General features: G+C 42.3%; 1 protein-coding gene and 1 pseudogene across 1 annotated transcript in view; one reads left to right on the forward strand and one right to left on the reverse strand.

Annotated features, from left to right (window-relative positions):
* The window catches only part of KIAA1217 (KIAA1217 ortholog), a 267905-nt gene that overhangs the window by 54987 nt on the left and 188384 nt on the right, over positions 1 to 24534 (forward strand).
* Positions 9619 to 9737, reverse strand: LOC120614756 (uncharacterized; annotated as a pseudogene).

The raw sequence follows: 24534 nt of genomic DNA on the forward strand, positions 1-24534 counted from the left end.
GACCATACGAAATTGACATTTACGTATGTCAAAAACAGTTCAATAACTGCAGTTTCATGTGATGCATGCTAATGAATTCTAGTAATAATAGTTAATAATGGTCACTCATTTTCTTACTGTTGAATTTTAAGAGTTCTCTGTATAATCTTACTTTTCACAACCAAAATAGTCTATGTATTTTAAGAGACCTTAAATGCTATCATCAACTTTCATTTTACAGAATTTCTTGTTGATTCAGAACAAGGTTTATGCTTCCTCCATTAACACAGGTTAGAAAATTTAGTCATTTAATATATTTATATTGTATATACATATATATAATAAGTAGTAGATATATATATTTAGTATAAATACGTATATACACACATATACACTTGTACACATCAAATGAGCCAAATAAGGACACTGCTTTTAGAACTTTATGCTTCAGGAAGGAAGAGTCAATGGGGAGGTATTATTGTTGATTTAATTTGATGGGAAAAGCGAGGCAGAAAGTTTCGAGGACATTATTTCCCTTAATATTGTCTTCACCGGTTGCTGATTCCGGCGATAGAGACTTCCAACATCTTCTGGAGGCTCTTTTGCATTCTCTGAAGGAATGTTAAAAATCCTAATTCTAGATAATTTCATTTTACTCCAGACCCTGAGTACTAAGATCCTGTTCTGTGGTTTCCTACCGAAGCATTCTGTCCCCTCGAGGAAGAAAAGCATTGATGAACAAAATCACCATGTTTTCTCACTTCTTCTACCTGGTGCTAATTGGAAGGGCCACCTAGTCAACCCAGTTATTTCACTTTAGATCATAAGTTGAGGAATTATAATCATATTTGATTCAATCAAATAATGCAGAATTCCTCAGTCCTTGCCTGTGCATTAGGATCTACCCATCTTGCCCTTTACCTTTCAGAAGCTTTTCTCACTTGTTTTCAATGAAGGTGCTTAGGTCAGTGAGAACTTTTATGAATCCAAATGACCACATTCATATTTGAGAAGACTTAAATCAAGTTTGTAATTACAGGAAATAATCATACACTACTATAGATGCAATTAAAGGCATTTTTCTTTAGGGGAAGCTTGTTTGTCTTTTGTATTTTTCCCCCCAAGCTCATTATAAAAATACTATTTTCCTTCATGCTTATAGTCTGAACTTTATAACTTCCTGCTGTGAATATAGAAATGAATTTTGTCAAAATCAAAGAATAGTTAATAGGATTTTTTTATTTAGGCTTTTAGGAGAAGTGGTTTAACATTTTTAAAGAAAACACATTCTTTGCTCATGATTTAACTGAACTAGATGTCGGACCTCTGACACTTAGTAAATTCCATGCTCTTCTTTCTGTGACCGATGAATTGCTTTAAATTTTACGAGTTGGAATTGGTGAAATAAAACCATAATTCAATTCTCCAAACTGGTTAGAATTCAAATGTACATCTCACTTAATAACATGAGAGTTTTTTGTTTGTTTGTTTTGCTTTTAAAATTCACTCTGGAATTTGCTAGCCATCAGAGAAACATGTGGGTTTGGAAAGACACCTCAGGTCAGTCCTAAAAGCTTGGAGAAGAAACTGAGTTGGCAGAATATGATCCTGCCAGCTGCAATTCAGCCAGCATTTGAAATTTATTTGCATCTGAAAAGTACTACGAGATTTTTTAATTGCGTAGTAGATATGCTTCTTGGGAGCCTACTCCCTAATGTTCCTCTAATTCATTTGCCAAATGACTTATTTACTTGAAAGATATTGTGAAGGAGGTTGGACTGCATATATTATGATCTCTTTTCTTTCTGTGTATTATTTTAATTTTAAAATGTCAAAATATATTATTGGCTGTTTTTCTGTTTTACAGATTTGTAAACTGAGACACGATTTTGATAGGTTTAAGCTCCCATGGCTAGGTCTCCATCTGACTTTATCTTCTATTCACTGTAGTTCATAAAGGCAGCTGTACTATGGAGCATTTCCTCTGAGTCTTCTATTTGCCATTTCTTCAACAAATGTATATTGGACAGCAACCACATGCCAGGCAATGTAACTGCAAGTATGGAAAATGCTAATACACTCCTTACATAAAATTCCAAATCCAATGCCTTCTGGTCTAGTAGAAGAGAAGGCACAGGGTTGCTCTATAGGATGTAGATGCCGATGCAAGGGACAGAACAAGCAGTGGGACCTGAGGGGTGGGGCGCCTAACCCTGGAGGGAGCAAGGACATGAGAGGAAATCTCAGTCAGGGAAGCTGGCTCAGAGAAGTCGACCCTGAAGCTGATTCTGGAAGAATGAATCAGAGATTGCCAGACACAAAAGAGTCAGTTGGAAGAGAAGAGGTCATGGTGGGTCTAAGAAGTGGCCTGCAAATAGTTTAATGAGCCTGCAGCACAGAATGTGTGAATGTGGGTGGGCGGAGGGCAGGGATGCTGGGAAGCCAGGGAGTTGGGACAGATCAATGAAGTACCTGGAATGTCTAGTTAAGAGTCTGGACTTCATCTTGTGGACAATGGGAAGCAACTGAAAGATTATAATTAGGGAAGTGACGTGATCATATTTGCAAGTCCAGTGAGAAGGGTTTGAGCTGTAGCTTTTGAAAAGCTGCTTTAGTTGTTATTAACTCTTATGTGGTTGTCACATTTTAAACCCCTACAATGTGCCTAGGTACGGCCGTGTGCTTTTTCCTATACTCTATACCTCTTTCTATTGGCTTTTATCTGCCTTGTCCATAAACAAGACTCAGTCCAATATTATAAATAAAATAATAATAATAAAGCATAAAGGATATTGCCATCACTGTTGGATCCAGCTGCCAAGAGGCCATTTCAATTGAGGACAGGGGCAGTGGGTCAGGAATCGATTGGAAGGTCAGGAAGGTCTGGAGTTGGGAGTGTAGATGCTCTTTCTGGAAGCCTTACCATGAGAGTGAAGGGTTAACCACAAAAGATTATGAGAAGCCTGTGATCCCTAAGGAAGCCTGAGCGGAGAGAGCCTTGAAAGAATGGAGAAAGTTGGTGGGTGGATTTGCTTTCCAAAGGAGAAAGAGGAGAAGGAGGGACAGAAAGATCTCCCCACCCTACCCCGTCATCCCCCACTGCCCCTGAAGATTGGGGCTGAATATAGATGAGATTGCTTGTGGCAGTATAGCAAGTTGGAGAAGGCTTGTGTCCTGCCTTCAATTTTTCCAATGAAAATCTCAGGCTGGTAAAGAACAAGCCTGAAGAGAATGGACAAGATTTGAAGGTGTGTTTCTGTGGGAAGGAGAGGGGAACGTTGAGAAGGATTATCACCAAGGCCTTGTGAGAGCCCCGCCAAGGTCAGAGGCCATGGGTGGGTAGTGGCACCAGGCAGCAAGGCCGAGGAATTTTTTTCAGTGAACGGAGAAGGTCAATGATACTGGGACCGATGGGAGATTGAAGTTTGGCTGCGTGGCTGTGGGAGAGGATGAGTGGTTAAAGGAGGTGAAGGTTTTGAGAAGTGTGGGGAAGTGATAGATAATGACATCCACTCTGTTTAGGAATAGATAGGTAACAGGGAGGGGACTGAAGATGTGGACACAGTAGGAGTTTATGAGAACCGAAAGGTTGTGATCGAAAGTGAGGGTAACAGAAGTCGAGCTGAAGATTTCAGACATGAAGCACTAGTTGTGGGTGCTACTGAGCTCCAGGGGATGGCCATCAGTGTGGGTGGTGTGCAGGCAAAGACTGCTCTAAGGTAAGGAGGCCAGAGGAACTGGAGGCAAAGGGATGAAGGGCTTGTCCTAAGGGCACTGAAGCCGCCCAGGCTGGTGACAAATATCAGAGTGAAGTGAGAGTAGGAGTAAGGCTCCAAATCATCAGTGAACAATGGAGTCATTATCTGAAGAGCAGGAAATATTAATGTAACTAGATTGTGCTCCTCTGTAGAAGAAAGCATCTTATTTGCATTAAGAAATACTTAAAGTAACTCTTAAAATCTGATTTCTAATCACAATTTTTCACACTAGATCTGGGGGTCTTGGAAAAAAAGTTATAAGTACCTAACAGTAGGAATCTACTGGAATTCTAAAAGTATCTTGAAAACTGTTTCCCAAAAAAACAAAGCAGTAGTTCTTTCTCCTCTGCTGAGTTTCACCTTCCCACAATAATCCAACAGGAACAAGGTTTTAACAAAGCATAATATGATCAGATATCTCTCTTAATGTCTTTTATTTGGGGAGGACTAAAATATATCTAGTAGGGATAGCAAATTGTCCTCTCTTCTCAAAGCTCGTTTTCTATCCACCACCTATGTAGGCTGTTCTGTTTCGTATTGTTTCACGATGCCTCTCCCCACTACGATCATACTGACCTTAGTTAGTGCTTGTTGTAATAGAAGGCTGAGCTCGTCTTGTGGACAAGGAGACCCAAGCTACCTCTTCTTGCCATTTATCCATAGCTGGCCCAGAGCCTGATTCCGTGGGACATCACCACCCACACTGTTTGACCAGTCATTCTGTTTCTCCTCTCCTTCCTCCTTGGCATGTGGAAATACTTCTAAGGCAGTCTGTGGGGACAGTGACTTATGTTCCTGCCACTCATGAGCTTTTATCAGAAGTATGCTTCTGGTCAAACAGCAACTTTTATTTCCATGTGCTGCCACAGAGTTGGCAAACAGTATTAACCATTTCATGTGCTTTTCTACCGCAATTCGAAAAAGAATCCTACTAAGGATTGTGTTTTCCTTGCAGATTTTTCAAATCAAGAGCTATTATTTAAATACAACAAATCCCAAAAGTCTAAGACTTTGAAGACTTTAAGTTCATCTACTAAATTCTGCCGTTATGTACACAGAGCCTTAGATAAAACATAGCTATGTGTGGTCCCTACCTCCGTGGCATGCATAGGGAGTCTATACCCTGCAATCAGATGAAACAACATTGAAGGATCTTTGTTTGGGGGCTTAAAAATTCAGTAATACTTGAAACACTTTGTCCAGGTCTCTAATGGAGATGCTTGGGTGAGTTCTCTGGCTCTTTTCTAATCAGGAAAGGCTTGCTGGAGAATTAAAGGAGACATGAGTGAGAAAATAAAACAATCAAAACAATGCAAAATTGTTGGGGATTATAAAGAAAGAGATCCCGAAGACTTAAATTGACGTAGTGTAGAGTTAGTGCTAAGTTGTTGCAACAGTTTGCTGTGGAAGTTGTTTAACCGACGGAAAACTCTAAAAGATGAGCCCAGGAGCTGAATTGGACCAGTTGGGACCAAATAACCGGGAGCTCAGTATTCTTTAAGTCACAAACTTGGCCCACCTAAATTCCCATCCCTGTGTCCTGGCAGCTCAGGTTGGTCACACAGACTTTCCTGAAGACCCTGTGGTTTGGGCTATAAAGGAAGTCCACTCGCCTCCCTCTGCAGAAGTAAAAGATGTTTATCCTGTGTAACTGCGAACAGGTTAGGTGGAAGAGCAGGGAGGCAGTGGGTGTTCTCACATTCCACTGGAGTTAAAAGTATCTTATTACCTTCTTAAAATCCTGGCCGAATTTGCCCCAGACTATTTATGGTGCACTTCATATCTACCGGAATTTGACTCGTAGCTAATGTGCTGACTCCCCAAATGGGGAAATCCATTGCACTATTCTGTCAAGAAAAACGACCAGGTTGTGGTTGAGGGGGGGCGTTATTCCAAGAGATTGAAGTCTGAGTCAAGTTCAATACTCAGCAGCCTGTGTGTGAGACACTGCCTAATGCAGACACTTTTAGAAATTCTTCATGGTAGGTGGAGAGGAGGGGATACAGAACACTTCTTATGGTTAAAAAAATAAGTGGTCTAGAATATTCTTATTTAGGTCATCTCTGGAAATAAAGAGACATGTAGGACTTTCGTTGCATCATCCTATGAACCAGAAATCTCACTTTTACTTGCTGCAAGCTGCATGTTGAAATGCACCTAAGTGAATGCTCAGGAAGTCTTAAATGGCAATACCTAAACGAACTCTGTCTCGCCTTGGCTGCCCCTGAACTTCACCGCCCCCCATCCACCCTTTCTCCTCCCTTCTCTCCCGCTCATCAGAGGAAAGCCCCTGGCATTTTGCATCTTTCATTCTATACCCAGGAAACACCAATTACGCTCAGGGACTTTCCTCTAACTTGCAACCAGACATGGGCTGGGCTGGGCAGCTGTCGCCATCAGAGGGGCTCCGCGTAAAAGCTTCCATGTCATTCTCCACTCTGAGCATGTGCCATGGGTCTGAGAGGTCCCGGATGTCTTGTGTGTGCTTCAACCCCTGCAGCCCCCTCTTGTCTGTTCTTCAGGTAGACTGCATCATCAACCGTGTCTTCAGTTAACAGCTTCCCTCGACTGGCGGCAGTTCACCTGCCAGAGCTGACGTGGGGTTTTTCGGTCTTGACTGCATGTTAATGAGACTAACATCTGGGACACAGAGACCCATGCAGGGTCTGCGTTGTCAGCGTTGGAGAGTTTCCCGCAGCTGTCCTTGCTGTAGTCACCTTGGGGCCCCGCCTTCGCCAGCTTGGTTCAGGCAGTTTTCTCCTTCTATTTTATATATATTTCACTCTTTCCCTCCACTGCTGTCCCTCAGTTCAGTTTTTAATGTAATTGCCTACTCAAATATAGACTTTTTTGAATAGTCAATCACCTCATGACTCCAGCTTTTTTATATCAATGAGATAGAGACCCAACACCTGACATGGCACATTTCCAGTCCATCGAGGGGCGTGTCGTTTGCTGTGCCTGCGTGCTGTTCCGTTAGGCGAGTTAATGGCATTTATGTAAAATCACCCAGGAGAAAAACAGGCTACTGAATATGTATTTGGTAAACAAAAATGTAGTCAGTGCATCTGTTTCCCTAACGGAGCACGGTTCTGCTGCCCTGTACAATTGGACAAATGGCTTCAGAGCGAAATTATTCCTCGGAAGAATTTTCACTTAATTAGGATTTAGAAAGGAGCGTGGCAACTGTAAAATCTCTGTTCGTCAGCCGCATACTTCTGGGGCTTCCGTTGGCTCCTGCTGCGATGGGGAAGGTCGGTCAGTGGTTTGAAACTTGAAGATCCAAAAATTAAGGACAATTTGAACACTGTCCACATTACCAGGATATTGAATCACACAGACCCAGCCTGATAATGTGGGAATTGAGAATTTAAAATCATAACTATTTTCCTCCTTACAACACCTTGCATTTTCCCACACTGTAAACTAATGTTTTGGAGGCAGCGTCCCTCACTCTATTTCAAAGCCAGATGCTTTTCTCTAGAGATACATGTCTTTCCAGGGTGACCTAAAATGACACAGACCCAGGCAATGGAGTAACAGGAAATGTGTTAATGACACTAAGACCACCTCTCCTGAGAATGAAAAATGACCTAGTGTTTTGTGTTAGGTGGGACATTATTCATTAACGGTGAAATTAAATCTTATTTCTTAAAAAAAAAAAAATTACAGCATTTCTTAGCTATTTCCAATATAACCCAGGAGTGAGTGCTCCAAGAACGTCATCCTATAACTTTTCATTAATGTATCAGTTTTCCCAAACCCTTTAAGAAATACTTGTGGCTTTGCTTGTCAAATCAGGGGGAAGTAGATCATTATTCAAAGTGAAACCCAGTATAGAAAATTCAGGTTTAAGTGGCTTAGCATTTTTTTTTTATTAATTATTAAAGATTAATGACTACCTCTTTTTCAGGACTTCTTTCTCTCTCTCCTGGACCATTTCAGTGCCCTCTTCATTGGTGTATCAGGCTCTGCGTCTCTTCCTCCTCCCCTTCTGTCTGTCTCTCCCGCTGCTCTGCTGGCAGCTGTCTTAGCTACGTTGTAGATTCCCCCATTGGATGCCCCAGCTTCTCCCAGGCCAGCTTCCCAGTCCCATCTCCCACCTTTTTATTCACTCCTCGTAGTCATTTCCCCCAAACAGGGCTTCTCCTTCTTCACCTGAGCATGCCGCATTTTTTAATTCTGTCCTTTTGTTGACACTGGCCCCTCAACCAGGCAAATTCTCCCAACTCTCCTTTCCTGGGGCCACGTGCCCAATCCTGTGATCACTGAGAAACCAGCCTAAATGCCACCTTCTTCATCACGTCTTCCCAGATATCCAACCACCCCCAAGCCAGAGTCATTCTTGGACCTTGAATAGTACTTTCTGTTGTACTTCTCTTATAGCATGAAGCTCTTCTGTTTATTTGGAAGGTATCGCTCTTCTTATCTAAATTGTAAGTCCTTTGAAGGCAGGGTTCATGTTTAATTTAATTATTTGATTTCCTAAAGTGCCTTGTTACTCAAAATATGGTCTGCTGACAAACAGAATCAGCATCCTCTGGGAGTTAGTTAGAAATCCAAAATCTGAATCCCCGTCCTAAATCCGATGAATCAGAACTCACATTTTAACAAGGCCCCCCAAGTGATTACTTGAGAAGCCCTGCCATGTTACATGAATAGAACCCCATGTGAAGTAGGGACCCGGTGGATATCTGTTGAATGACTAATGAATGAATAACATTAAAAGCTGAGATTGTTCTCATTGACTTCTGGGACAATTTTCTCATAATCAAACATGGAAAATACAAATTGTAAAGCATATATCACTTTTCTGTGACCATCTTCAGTCTTAAATAATTGAGACCCTTTTCTCCCCTTAAAATCTTTGATTTGGTACTTTCAGGTCCCCTTTGTTAGTTGTTCATTTTTTTTGGCTTGGGGTTTTTTCCTCCCGCTTCATTTTCTTTCTTTCTTTTTTTTTTAATCCCCTCACAGGGCAGCATTGGCTTTAAATGAAGAAGTGCAGAGAGAGAGCTTGCTAATTGGGTCTAAATATAGATTATGTGCAAAAACAATTGCTAGCTTCTGAAAATAAGCACTTGTATGGCGTGTATCGTATCGTTTTGTCATCTTAGCAGCTCTGTTCTTCAGACCAAATAAATGGCAACTGGAGGTGACGTCAAAAGCTGAGTGATCCAATTCACATATACTTGCTAATAGCCAGAAGGTGATGACAATATAATGTGCTGGGGTTTTTTAAGTACTAAAGAATTTGTTGTTAAAGTGTTCTTAGCTGTCTGGGAATAAAGGAGAGTTGGGAGAAACAAGGAAAGTCAGAAGTGTCGCCTACAGCTTATAGCAGACAGAAGTACCACCTATCGTGGACTACTGTTGAGACTTGTGGGCCATCTTTGCTTGTCACAATAATTGAGGTTTGACATTTTCATGCGCACAGGCCAAAGATGCTAGATGCCCTACAATGTATAGGATTGTCTCACACTGGGAAGAATTGTCCCATATGAGGCCATGACTTGAGAACATCTGGCCAGACATTTTTTGGGTGAAAAAGTGTTTATATTACTAGAATACACACACAGACAGACACGCGCACACACATACACAGAGCATTTTAAAGGCATACTGAATTTTCCAGGAATGCAGCCACCATACTAGCTGAGAGGATGTTGTTCTCTGTTTTGTTTAGAACTTTACTGTATTCAGAAAAATGGCACCATTGTTCCTCTCAGTCCACGTATGCAGATGTTGAATTCACACTGATCCTACTTACATCTTCCCGGTGTAGTTAACACCTGAGCCTTTACTTGATGAAGTGCATCTTATTTGTGATAAACTTATCTTTCATTTCTTATTCATTCATTCATTCATTCATTTGTTTACATGCCTACAGCACCTGGTCTTCCTAGGCGGTCTCCCATCCAAGTACTAACCAGGCCCGACCCTGCTTAGCTTCTGAGATCAGATGAGATCGGGCACGTTCAGGGTGACATGGCCTTAGACTCATTTCTCCTTTAGATAATAGTTAGGATATTGCATTTTTTTTTTAAAAAAAATATATGTGACTAGGCAAGTTTTTATTAATTACATTTCAGAATATAAAAAGAGGAGTTGGGTCTGATAGGCACGAGAGTCTCTCTGGCACAGATGGCCTCATTAGTTCGTGTCAAAGATGAAGAGTGACAGGCTGCAAGTGTACGAATGGGAAGAGGCACATCCCGCGTGAGAGAAGCTGAGAGAGAAGCTCGATTTGGGGTTGCTGCAGAGGAGCTGCATGTACTGGGCATAAAAGACAGAATTTAGGGTGACCAGCCACCCTTGAGTGCCATGCTCTACCCTGTCACTTATACTCGGTCACCCTCCTGACCTCTGACTTTTGGGGATCTTTGCAGGATCAGAGTGAATATTAGCAATAATGACCTCAAAACATTTGTCACAGATGTGCAAACATGTTACAAATTGTCAATAACATATGATAATCTAGATGATAACCTAATATTATGTGACTCTTTGAAAACGGAAAATAAAGAAAATATACTAGCTTCCAGAGAAATAGACCAAGTTTCTCTGGAAACTTGGACTTCAAAGTATTCCTTGGGGCTGGTTTAGGTCGAGGATCCAAAATTCAGGTGTTTTAGGTTATTATGACACTGACAACTTCAGGTAAAACTCCTGACTTGAACCACTCTGTCTAAAATCAGCTAGAGTCTTGTTTTGCCTGCAGGAGACCCTTCCATCAAATTACACCAAACACCATATTCCACTACAAGCCCTCAAGCAAACCTGTGACTTTCCCCTGGCAACTGAAGTGTCTTAGGCACACGTTAGTTGTGTATTTTTTAAATAGTCACTTCAGTTTTATGAAGCAAGAGGAGATGAGAAACAGTATTTCTCCTGGTGCTGTCTCGTCCGCCTTAACCATCCCAGAACCCCCTGGGCGCCTGAGCTGTGTTCTGCAGCCTGAGAGCTTTCTCTCTGGATCCCACTGTCAGCTCCTTATGAGATTTACTGGAATTGTGTCCCTCCCCTCCACTGTGCACCCCCACCAAGCCATTTCTGTTTTCCTTTTCTTTATGTGAGTGCAAGCTTTCAATCCAACAACAATTTTTCTTACAGGTTCTTTAGAAGTATGTTTAATTTCAGATACAAGAAGGATAGACTTCAAAGTATTTCAAATCTTTTTAAGAATGGTGTCACTTGAACCACGGGGGAGCGTCACCAACCCTTTACCCCAGTTCTGATGCTAAGGTTATGCAAATGACATGCTTGGCTGCCTATTCACCTTCTACCCTGGGACATCTGGGGGGATTCCTGGAAAATCTTTGTAAGACAATAAGTTAGGTATTTTGCTTGACAGCTTATTTTAAATGATAAAAAGAACGAATCTCTGCCTTGTAGTGCAAAAAGATCACCGCTTAGTCAGTTCACTCTTGGGAGAATTAGTTCTGATTTCTTTTGAAAGTTAAATGTTAGTCATTAGAAAAGTGACCTTGTGGCCACTGGAATCTATTCTGACCTTGTCTCTTCCCGTTTTCCTCTTCTCTACCCCTAATTCACTTGTCACAATGTGTTCACAGAGATTTCTTCTGTTCTTTGACAAGATGGTCTTTAATTAAGTGTGGTATAAATATGTCCCTCTCCTGTCCTATTATAAAGACTTTTTTCTTAGCATTTCATGAGTGGTTCTTTTAGTCTATTGTATGCATTTGGGGTGGCATCTACCTTTTTAAGGCTGCTTCGAAGCTTTGGCATCTCAGTAAAATTCAGTGCATCTGGGCAGATAATGCCCTCTGCTCTGACATTTCCTTCTTGTCCTGGTGAGTTAAAGTTGGACCCAGGTCATTATTTTTGTATCAATGAAATCTTCATAATGCAATCAATAATGAAGTGTTAAGAACACCAAAAGAAAAAGTCTTAAAAAAATGACTAGAACATTTTCTGAAGCATTTAATATTAAGGGTATTAATCTTTCATATCTCTTGTTTTTTAAAAAATATGAATTGATTTTAAAGCATATTAAGTGACTTCAAACCAATATAGTCAGTATCTGGAACAGTGAAATTTAATTTCAGTCTGCACCATGTCACCACAGTCCTGTGCCCAGCTTAGCCCTCAGCTCTACAGGCACCTTTCTACTATTCTTCAAATAGTGCAGATCTTCTCTTCCCCCCTTGCTCCAAAGCCCAGCCCTCTTCACTGGCTAAAAATCCAGCCGCTTCGTCATGATCGCCGCAGCTGGTAGTGATTGGCCATTTTCTGAATTCCAAGACTTTTGCTTGCAAAAAAGGCCACAGAATTTCCACATTCAGTCATTTATATTGATGCTTTATCTTCCTCAAGGTAATACAGTATAGATTTCTGGAAGGCAGGCAGTGATTGACTGCTTGAGCTTTCCACTCCACAGTGTGCCCAGTACTGTGACTGCCTATGACAGTCACTACACAGTGTGTTCCGCATGAATAATTAGATAGATGTCACTTCTGCACTAGCTACACAGAGAGTTGCATGTCAATCTATTTTGTAAAAGGGAATCCTATGAGAAGCTCATTGTTTAAAAGAAACTTTTAGGGAAGTCAAATGTTTCCTTTTTTTTTTTTTTCCAGCATTGAGTCCCATCTAAATGAACGACCTTTGATCTGTCATTATGATTATTCTGTACATATTTCTCTTTCATTCTTTCATATGTTCAGCCTATATTTAAGAAGGTCACATTATATACCACTGCCTAGGTGTACACAGACAGTCGTGAACACAACAAAGTGCCTGCCTGTATAGCACTAACATTTCAGTGAAGAGAGGCAGGCAATAAACAAAGAGAAGAAATAGCATGTGGCATGAGGGCTATGAAGAAAAATAAGACTAGATAAGGGAAATGGAGAGACGTGAGGTACGGTTTGTAGAGAAAGCCTTTCAAATGGAAGGACGATCTGAACGTAGACCAGGGAGAAGCAAGGAGAGGAGGTGACTGTGCAGAGATGTTCGTTTAAGGAAGAGCCTGCAGAGGAGCCAGCAAAGGCCTAGAGGTGTAACTTCCCTTGGGGCATCTGAAGAACAGGGTGCGGGGTGGGAAGTGTGTCTGGAGTGGACTGAGGGATCAGTACGGAAGTGGTTCTGGGGACAAACCCAGGCAAAATCAGGTCACGCTAGTAAACCTTGGCTAAGACTTGAGTTTGTACTTTGAGTAACAAGGGAAGTAAGTCGTTAGAGGGTTTTGAAGACCTACATAATTTTTTTTACAAAAGAATGACTTGGGTTGCTGTGTAGAGCAGTCTGTAGTGAGATGTGTCCAACCTGTACGGAGGAACACCTGTAAGGAGGCTTCTGGATCATCTAGTGATTGGCAGCAGGGGCCATGACCAGCCCGGTGGCCTGAGGGGTGAGATAGTCAGATTCCGTTTCTGAGAGGTGACAGGATTTGCTGCCGTTCTCGCCGTGGGGGCCTGTGAGAGAGACGGGAGTCAAGGATGGTTATAAACAAAGTTTGCGGCCACAGCAGATGAAGATTCATGTTGTCATTGACCGAGATGGGAAGGTCTGAGGAAGGATCAAATGTGAGGGACAAACTCAAAGTGGGTTTTGGACATGTGAAATTCGAGGTGCCATTTGGGCATCCAGGGCTGGCTGTGAGCCCCGCTTCCAAACCTGCGAGTCCTTGAATTCAAGGTTATGTCTTGATCATGTTCATGTTCTCCAATGAATTGGCAGAAGTTTGTTCTTACTGGACACCTAACACACTTGCGTTTGAGTTAACGGATTCAGATTTGCGTACATGGCGTTTTCTGGAGGTGACCAGCAGTTTTACTTGCATCTCCATATTCTTGTTCATCATAATCTGTAAAAGCAGAGGGAAGAAAGACAACTGGGGGAAAAAGTGCTGTATGAAACTTGCTGAAAATGGGTAGAACCAGAAATGATGCTGACAGGAGGTTTAGAAGGGTAAAATAGAGAGTACGCAGACCAAATATAAGTAAATTAGCATAAATCATCCTTCTCTGATTTCCATGCCTCTCTTACCCGAGTTGGCTGACTCAACAGCTGCTTCTATGACTACAGCTGTGTAATTCCTTCACGTTTTCTTTATGCATGGAAAAGTATTCCAGTTTGTCATTGCTTCATCATTTGCAAATTTATATTAGGTTCCCTTTTTTTTTCTGGTTTGACCATCTGGTTAAGAAAAACCTTGCAACTGTCCCTTATTCTTTTGAACCAACTGCTTCGTCTATTTTCACTTGGAATTTTGTTTTAGATCCACTTGGAATTTTATTATTTGCCTAGGAGTCCTCTAGGCGGCTCTTCTTAGAGGCTTGGAAATGCTTTTGTCGGGACATTTCCTGATACCTGGTTGAGACTTGCAGGATGGATGGTGGGGTTTCCAGGTGGAGAAGGTCAGGCAGAGGGAAGAGCAGGTGGGCGCAGGTGCCTAGTTTGCTGGGGCTACAACAGAGTCTTCGTGGGGAGTGTGAAGAGAACAGCAGTGGAAAGAACAGGTGACAGACAGGTAATAAAGGTCATTCTGCGCAATGCTAAGTAGTACAGAAAATGGGGAGTATCAGAAGTTTAGAGTCCCGAAGTACTATGTTGTGATAGGTACTTTTAGGCAAAGCTACCAAGACTGCCACTGAAGAACAGATGGGTGGTGAAGGAGACTGGTAAGAAGGTTATTGGTGATGATGATGGCAAAAGATGATGAATGTCTTGTAAAGTTCTTAGAACAGTTATTGGCACACGCTCAATGCTATATAAGTGTTTATAAAGTTAGATTAAATAAATGAAAGCGGAAACATTTATGATTAGAGAGACATCTTACATGTAGAATTCCAACATCCAGTTGGATGAGCAGTGATGTCATTCCAGGATGAGGAGCAGGTGCGGTTAGGTGGAGGTTGACGAGGGGACACAGTTCTGTCTGGACACGTCCTCTTCGTGGAGCCCGTGGAGCAGTCATCAGGCAACTGGAAATATAGCTCTGAGGCTCAGCCGAGACCTTAGCCTGGAAGAACGCGTTTGGAACTCGTTTGGCAGTCTTCGACATCTAAACAGGAAAGAAAGAGATCACCTCAGGAAAGAGTAAAGCAAGGGGAGAAAATGGTCAATGATAGAGTCCTGGGGAAACTGGACATGTGGGATTGATCTTTGTGGTACCAGTGATCCCACCCCTGATGCCGGAGTTAAAAGAGAGGAACAAGTTGTCTTCACATTTTGGTTGATTTAATCTCTTATTAAGATTTTTCTGCATAACTGGTAAATGTCCCAGGAAAATATTACATTATTTTTGTTTTATTAAAAAAAAACCAAGCCTTTGCACTATTTGATCTCCCTTCGGGCAGTGCTAAATGGTGCCAATGAAAGCCTCCTAATAAAGAAGCCTTTCTACCGTGAAGACCTAGCACCACGACTTTGAAGTTCAGCGATGACAGAGGATAACAACATTTTCTGGCCTCCCCGGAGCACCAGTAATTTTACCTTTGGGCATAGCTGTTCCATCCCTGATAGTCTTTAACACTCAGTGATACTTGAGACTCCTGGAAATCTTAAAGAGTTGAAGTAGAGCATCATTTTGCCCCCAAACTAGATGCCGTAATAAAAAAAACAAACGGCCTCCTCTTACCAGCAATTTGGATTCCCGAAAGATATCATGGAATAATAAATTCCCACATTTGTGAATTCACTCCAAAACTCCAGGTCCTTAGCATGGTATTTAAAGCTGCCTTTTGGACACTCGGTATGTCTTAGTGACTTGCAAGCAGCTGTCAGCCTTTAGAAGGAGTTATTTTCTGAAGCCTCAGAGCGCATCAGGGAAGGCTGTATGCATTTCACATACGTGAGTGGAAAATAATGCTTTCAGCAGCGGCATCTTCCAAGTGATAAAAATAACTGCTTTAGTCAGTAGCCCTGAAGCCAGGTGTCCCCTTTCACTTCCTGTTCTCTGTTGATATCCTGCAAAGGAACATCTCGTCTTCCAGTTTGGAATGTGATGTTTCTGGTCTCGCTGATTTAACCGTCTAATATCTGACTGCTTTTCCTCTGATCTAATATTGAGGGCCCACACCTCTGGAACACTTGCGTTTTAAATTCCTCCTGTCTATTATCCACTCATACAGCAAGAGTTTGACCTGCCAGGCACTATCTAGCGTAGATGTTCATACTTTTATTTCTGTTGTTTCCTCACTTTTTAGGCCTAAGCTGTTTAATTCTAGGCAACAACTTTCATGTCAGTGATTCTGTTAGAAGTCTTACTTTATATTATTCCCCCTTCATGGAAGGTTCTTTGAAGTCCTACGTTCTGATACTAGATGTATTTCCTGCAAAATATCGGATCAGCTTTTAGATTTTGAACTTCTTCTCAAGTCTTTTTGAAATTTTTATTGACTCGTGGATATAATTTCTTTACCATTAGCTCCAGGTCAAACTCTTCCTCAAAATGTCTTCCATTAGAAAGGCTACATCTGTGAGCAAGAGGGATGAATGGGGGGTGGGGCGGTGGGCGGGGGCAGGTGTTAATTAAGTACTGAAGTGGCCCTCGGTGGTGTCGGTAGCTTCCTGCATCAAGCTTCCCATTGTCAGACCTGGCCAGGAGCTAAGCGCTGTGGGGACCGCCTTCATGTAAACATTGCGTGACCCCACACTCTCCCCGAAGTGACAGAATGGTGTACATCTCCACCCAGCGTGCAGGAGCAGGCAGGCTCTAGAGAAAAGTCGCTCGCTATAGAGAAAAGTGTCCCTGGTACCTGCTGACTTAACTGCTGAGTGGTTTGTTATTTTAGGCAAACAAAAGAATATCGTCACCACATGAGTCCTAGGATCGGTACCGGAACCATAGAAAGTTCTTGATTTCAGCAGCCATATTTTACTGACCAGTTACATTGAAATGGTAAAAGAATAATATAGCCTAAGATACTGGATACAATAAACCAATTTATGTTATCTGTTACTACATATAAAAATTGTCATTTGGGAACTATAGTCTTTGTTGCTAAGGAGTGTGAGGCGCCTTGCTTTTGAATTCTCTTGGTTCTTCTTTCCCATTATTTCCCCAACCTTGCCCCTTCTCAGTCTCCTGTGCTAAATAATAGCATATGTTTTTCAGAATAGAACCTGGAAAAGGAATGTGGACAGCCTCGTATGGAAATACCATTCCGAATTCCATACGCCATTAGATAATACACTGGCTAGACCGTCAGAAGTCACCCCAGAAAGGGGGAATTTGGATTGGAAAGGAATCAAAGGAATTGTGGAGCTCATACAATTGACTGCGGTTAAGGAGTAATAGGGTGGTCTGGACAACTGGACGAAGGCCAGGTTCAAAATCACGATGAACTCCCCCTACCCGTTTAGAATGAGGTGAGTTCTACTGAATGGAGAACAGAGCAAGTTATCAACTTTCTTCGGTTTAATTTAAACACGGGTTCTGAGCTTTGTCTTTTGTTCTCTAAAAGGGATAACGATGTCTAATCCAGCCAGAAAAACCTGGGGTTTATCCATCATGACCATCCACACGATTACTTCTTTTATTTCCTTTGTCTTTCTCCTCAGAAACTGAAATAAGTTCTTGGTTGTGTTTGATAAATATCAGCCGATGTTCATGACTCCTTCATTTCCTTTGTCCCTGGCATAATGTCTTGCATTTGTTGAATGAATGAATAGCAATGGTGTCAAAAGGTGTGGGGAGGCGGGGTGGATATTAGTGAATAGAGAAAAGGATGAAAACAGTAAATCCTGGTTTTAAATGTGACCTCGGTGCCATGGGGAAAGCGATATGATATGAGTGTGGGGTTAGCAAACTCTGTATTCCACGGAATGGTAGGCCATGACAGATGACACACACACACATGCGTGCACACACGCACACACAACTTATGTGATTCGACAGATGTCACATACTGTTTCACACTGTGGAATCGCAATATGCAAAAGTGTACATTTGCATATTGAAATCATTGAAAAGACCTGTAATGAAGATAATCTGGTTAACCTTTATTTCATTCAGCTTTGCTCTGAATGTATTTCGCCATGGACCTTTCTAGTTTACATCCGTTTACATCCAGAACCCACTGAGCACACTTTGGCCGCCACTGGTAGAAATCTACACAGTCATCATAGACTGGAGTCTAGCTGACCTGTGTTTGAATCATGGTTTACCACTTACTGTGTGATCTTGAGTCAAATTAAGTAAGCTCTGGTCTCATTTCTTCATCTGTTAGATGAGAATAGTGTCCATTTCCCAAGATATGAGAGTTAAACCAGTAATGCAGGTACTCTATCTTCTGTGCACCTAGCACGGGGCGGAACCTCTCTGGTTATATATTTCCACACCGATGCACTGCATTTCTCTCTCTGAATTACACTGGTACCCACGAATATAGGGGCTTCTTATAATACAACTCATTGTCCTAACTTCTATGGCCAGCTGCAGACAATTGTTAACTGCGCTTATAAAATGTGAATAATTACAGCAGGTTCTCAAATAATGTGACTTTTATTTTATGGTAACGTTGATGACATGCATCGGAACTTAACTCTCGTTTATGTCAAGCTTATGGTAAACTTGGTTTTATTACGCATTGTTTCACATAAACTCATAGAACCTATCAATGGCATTAAGTGAGGACTTGTAATCTTCTTTTAAAAACTGTTTTCTCGGAAGAAAAGCATGGCAGAGGGCTCATAGTTATTTTTGCATTTGTTGGCCCTCTTGCCTCCTAAATTCTGGCTGCATTATTTCCCTATTTTTTTCTTAACTTCCTCAGGTTCTTCTAAATTGCATGTTAAAAAGAAATAATCATTCCAGAAGGGCTTTTTATTAAGCTACCAAATAAATGGCTGTCCAAAAACTGTATGTAACAGGAAAAACAGCCACGGACATTCATAACATGCCTAAGGCCACCCAGCTAATGAACGGTGACAGTGACTCCAAGTGACAAGAGCTTATGCAGATTAGCGTGGACAAGGATGAGTTGAAGACTGGAAAGTCATCCCGTGGAGAACCTTGAGGTTTTTGTTTTCTTGCCAAGTCTAGCAAGAAAACTTTATTGCTTAGATTTTGAAAACTTTATTTTTTTAAGAAATAGAAGTTATGTATCTCATATTGCCAGGGTTCTCCAGAAAAATAGAACCAACCGTGTGTGTGTGTGTGTGTGTGTGTGTGTGTGTGTGTGTGTAAGTGTATTATAGGGAATTGGATTACACAATTATAGAGTCTGAAAAGTCCCAAGATTTGCAATTAGCAAGCTGGAGATCTAGGAGTAACACTGATATAAGTTGTTTGAAAGCTGGCAGGCTCGAGACCCAGCTAGAGCTGATGTTTCAGTTTAAGTCCTAAGGTAGGATAAACTGATGTCCCAGCTCAAGCAGGCAGGAAGAGTTCCCTCTTACACCTGTTCAGGAGGGTCCACCTTTGTGGTTTATTCAGACCTTCAACTGACTGGATGAGGCCTACCCACCTTAGGGAGGGCAATCTGCTTTACTCAGTCCCTGATTCAAATGATAATGTCACCTAGAAAACACCCTAACCCTGGATGCATACACACCCAGAATAATGTTTGATGAACTATCTGGGTACCTTGTGGCCCAGTTATATTGACACATAAAATTAACCATCACAAATCCTAAAGTTTTAAATCACAACGTATGCATCTTCCTCTGAAGAGTTTACTTTTTCAAGCAAGATCAGTAGGGTCCTATTGGAGATTAGAGATCTTATTCTAAAAGTGCCTCTAAACCTCAGCTTTTTCATGAGATAGGGCATATATAATTGAATATTGTCTAATATTCACATGTTAATTACTGTTAACCGTTTAAATGCTTTGTGCTCTGCATGCATAATGCAGCCCCAGGACCAGATATGTATTAGATCATAGCCTGTGCCTTGTAACAATAGGGTGAATGAGTGAGACTGGTTTGTATTTGGAGAAGTGAGAAAAGAACCTTTCTTTTGCCAACTACTCTGCTGTTTTCTAAGCATCTCAAAGGCAGTGAGTGGGTCTTTGTCGAACTCGTCCCTGAGCTTCAGACCTTGCCTTGCACACGGGAGTCAAGAAGTAAATATTGGCCGAAGGACTCAGCAAGGTGTTTGACTATCCACTGTGTGTTCTCTGAGGTTTGCTAGAGAAACGGTGATAATGAAGGGGAAAAAAGACCCAAAGAGTGATATGGAGCTTCTCTCTGAGTGAATGAGACATGCTGACCACGTTACTTTTCTTAGCCCACAGTTTTAACTCTGTGTAACTATCTCTACCTTATTACCTGAGATAATCACCCTGATAACTGATCCCATACTGGGTGGTCCTGCAGGGATGTCCTTTAAGTTGCAGTTAGGGTTCCTGGCATTCCATAAAAGACACCTAAGGTGTAGGGACCGGGTGTTATAAATCATTTGGGGACTTCTTTTGTCATCTGGAAAAGAAGAGGCTTTAGGGAAAATAAAGTCTCATTTTTACTCTCTTGAGGGTGAAAAAGAAAGGCAGTTGGGTTGGATAGGAGCTTGTCGTAGATTAGAAAAGAGAGGGACTTGACAGGTGACACCTGAACTTTGTGCAGCAGCAGAGACAGGAGGAAGTGGGCAGGAACACAGCTATTGTTTTAGGCCTCACTGACGATGTGGCCCATTGATAAGAGGCTTTCTGCCCAGCACAGTGGACTCTCTTTGCAGTGGAATTTTATTTTTCTCCCTGGGCCAGTGTTAAATTCTCTGGATACCTAAAGCGACACGAGGAGAAACAGATGCTGTCGACACCACAGTTTATTTGTGGAATCTCGGGATCCTTCTCAAGGACAATGCTTTATCTTCAAAGGAGGGAGCACTTCCTGCCATCCAAGATGCCCGCTTGCTCTCTTGAGCCTTTCATTGCAAAGGCAAGAAAGAGAGAGATCCAGCTAGCGGGGGCCAGTCCACAAGTCATTTCCGGGAAAATGGATGTAAATAGAAATGCCTGGATGTCTAAATGTGTTTTCTGCTGTGGGAAGGTTCAAGTGGAACCCTAAATCATAGATTTTTCTTAAAATAATATTTTAAGAATATGCTAGGGTCCCTCTCACTCTCTGCCTCTGAGAGGAGACCACTCTCTTGCCTGGGGAGTGTTCTCCCTTTTCTATTAAACTTTCCTTTTGACTCTAAAAAAGAATACACTAGGTGTAGAAGCTGGTGGAAGATACTCTGGTCGAACAACATATGAAGGGAAATTTATCACCAACACTCTCCTCTCCTCTTCCTTCTGTGATCTCCAGTTAACTTCCTGATGAAGATCAACAGGGACATGGGACATATTTTACGGTTTTGCTGTTGATTCTTAGGGCACCTTAGAGGGTAGCCTCATTTCTTTGAAGCTGGCGACAGGAGCCCAGTTGTCAGCGGAGCTAACACCGAAGTTGTAGTTCTGTTTGTTGACAAGCACTGGCATAAATGCATGTCAGAACGCTCTCATGGGGAGGCCTCAGAAGAGTAGCCTGATGATTAAACGTTCCTGTTTCCGAGTGAGCAGTGTGGCTGTGTTCAGAAGAGTCCATTATGTTGAGCACAAGGCCCATCAACAGTCTAATTAAGAGGAAAGGGAGGGTGGCTGTGGAATTATCAGTGGGTTGTGTTGCTAAAGCTGTCTGAGTTTAGAGCCAAGCGAGGCTTTTCAGTATGAAGTCGACATGAAACTCTTGAGTGTTTCCCGTCAGATGCCCTCCTACAGAGGGGGCTGGTTTTAGATAATGATTGTTTTGCTTCTTTGGGATGCCACCTGCAGAAATGTGTTTGTTTTGACTGTTTAGAGATTGCTGAAAGCTAGTGAAACCGCCTTGTCACAGGATTCTTTGGATGTGTGTTTTCCCATCCAGTGGCAGTGCTCAGATTGGAATTGCTGACAGGCTAACGGTTATAGACCATGACATTAGAGCTGAATGTCGAATTGTAGAGCTGCTTGGTCACGGTTTTGGCATGCATCCTTGGGAGCGATAGAGCCAACCTTATTCACTTCTGAAAAACAACTAATCCTCAGCAGGAGAGCTTCAAAGACACCTATTATTCCATATTTTCATTTAACAAATCCTTATAGACTTGATAACCCTTATGCAATTCCTAACATAGTTCTATTTACGTATTATAAAATGAAGAGAACCAGTTGCTTGGCTTTGCAGAGGACTGTAGCCCCATTAGTCCGTGTTAACATTTCTGCCTAAAATTTAAACATCGTGATAACATTATGAAGACTCAGGTAGGGGTGGCTAGTACCATTTTGCCAGAGGCGTAACCCCCCAGCTCAGCAAAGTTGCGTGATCTGTCCGGGACAGCATTTTAACAGGTGCTGTAAGCACAGATGCATGTGTGTGTGTGGCATGAGGAACTGTCCTACAGCTCTAGTTAGGCCCCTTAGTTGTCGATGGAGGTTCAGATGTGATATTCGATGATCTCTACCAGCTACAAAATAAACCCATTGTTCGCCCAAGAATCCACGCTTGTCTTTTGGGTGGCACTCCATCTAGTCTTGATGCTGACAGTCTCTAGCACTGAGGGTCTTCTGTGGGACCCCGCAATGCCCAGAGGCATCATTGGAGGGCTGACACAGAGAAAGGAGGGGGCTGTGGAAAAGATGGGGAGTGATATACAGAGAACCTACCAAGAGGAGAGGGCGATGCAAAGCAACTAAGTACCAGTATTGCCCCAGCTACTGGTGTTAAAGATTCTTGCAGAAAGTCAGCGTGGCTACCTCGAAAGAAAGGGAGGCTGAAGCCCATTGTGAGTTTTTTCCAAGGTGACAACAAGGCCAAGAGTTTCACAAGGTTATCAGGACAAATAGGAATTCTTCCCCATCTTTATCAGATCTGCTTCCGAAGTAGAAATCTCTAGTTATAGGAGATAGAAATGCAGGGCAAACTATGTGTTCTCTGCCTGGTTTCTGGAGAGTGAGTCTGAGTGTTGGAGACTCTCTGAAAGGAAGGAGGTGGAGATTTGTCTAATTGTGAAAAGAGCACTTTTCTGTTTTCAAAGGGGCATTCTCACTCCTGTGCTCTGGAGGCCTTGTTGGCACAGCAGATCAGCCAGAGCTGCCACCAGGCTGTGAGCCTTAGATGTGTTCAACTGCAGTGTTTACTGATGGAAGCGACTGTAATTTTATTGGCTGTCAGAATGGGAGCTAAATATCTTTAAAAATGTGAACAGCAACACAGTATCCATTCATATACTTCCCACATTTTGTCATTCATGATGATTTCGATCCTTTAAACAGTAACTGGAAGGAAGTTTCTTGGTGTTATCTAATTGAGGGGGGAGAAAAGCTTCTCAGAAGAGATCTGATATAATTAAGATTATAAAGAGGATAGTTACCTGCTGAGGTGCAAACGCTCATCTTTAAATATTTTCGTATTGCTTTCTACTTAAAATGTTGCTTCGAGCTCTGGTGACCAGGTTCTAATTCCCTGAGAAAGAATTCAGGGGCAAGATGAACAGCAAGCAAGCAGGAAGGCGCAAGGTTTATTAAAGTGAAAGTACACACTCAAGAGGGGACTTACAGTGAACTCAGAGAGAGAGTCATAAGAGGATGTCTGGTTTATGAACTTTTGTTCTTTTGTGGGGACAGAGCCCGGAAATGTGGCACTGATGTAGCCTCATCTCCTCTCAGGAGGTGGGGAGCTCAGTTTCTCATTTTTCTTCCTCACGTGGTGTTTCCGAAACGGTCATGGTATCAGGTGCATGATGAGAGCCATCGTTTTTGCAATGCAGATGAGATTATAATGAGATTATAATGACATTATAATTAGCCAAAGGCCAGGTCTTGGCCAAAGATGGCACTAAGCTGGAAAAGACTGGTTTTGGCTTATCTTCCCTTGCCCGGGTTAGACAGGGGGAAGTCTGAAGAAAGGGAAGAAAAAGAATTTTCCAGAGCCATATCCTGGAGCGGGTGGGGTGTCCCTGGGCTATCTCTCCTGTCCCAAAAGGAGACGCATGGAACCCAGGCTGGAGCACCTTCGACTGGTGCACATGTCCGGTGCACATGTCCGGTGCACGTCCTGATGGTGTGGAAGACACCAGGTTTCTTTCCCCTGTGTCAGGTGTTGTGTCTGCTTCCGACGGTATTCCTCAATCTGGGCTCTCCCTCGGTTTTTGATTTCTGTGGTTTGAGCTGCATCAAAGCGAGATCAGCTGCCAGCAGGAGCTGTTTTGTAGTGTTACATGGAGGGTAGAGTAACGAACTGTCCTGTCCCAGTTTTCCAGCGCAGAGGGGGTTTCCGGGACGTGGGACTTTTTAGTTTTCAAACTGGGAAAGTCCTGGGCAAACCAGGATGAGTTGTCGCCCTGGGGGTGGGGTAATGGATTTGACCATAAACTTCGGCATTGTGTTTCAAAATATTAAGCAGTTGGCATTCTGAATGTTCTTGAACTTAATTTACAATGCAGCATGGACTCGCTCCCAGAATTCCCTGCATGCATGCTCAGCTGACTCTATTTGAGCTCTTGATATTCTCTTTCTAGAGGGAACTCCAAAATGTCTTACTTGCTTTGGTGGCTCTGTGTTCTTGCAGACTGGTTCGGAGAGCAAGTTGAGGTGCTGGAATACCCCGCCCTTCCCCGTCCCCCTTCTTCAGCCATAGTGGCACCACTTTTATCTCTCAGGAGAAAGGCTTCACAGCTCAAAATTTAAAAAACAATATCTTTCCAAGCCAGTGACTACATGCCTGCATATCTCAGTTGGCTCCAGCATTCTCTGGTGTTGTCGGGAGAATTACTAATTTTCCTAGGGCTTTGAACGAAATAAATTGAAAGAAAACTGCCTGTTCAAATGGTTCCTATGATAGTGAGAGATACTCACTGTGTGGTCCT

The sequence above is a fragment of the Pteropus medius genome, unplaced genomic scaffold, assembly GCF_902729225.1.
Source record: "Pteropus medius unplaced genomic scaffold, Ma_sr-lr_union100, whole genome shotgun sequence".
Taxonomy (NCBI): Eukaryota; Metazoa; Chordata; class Mammalia; order Chiroptera; family Pteropodidae; genus Pteropus; species Pteropus medius.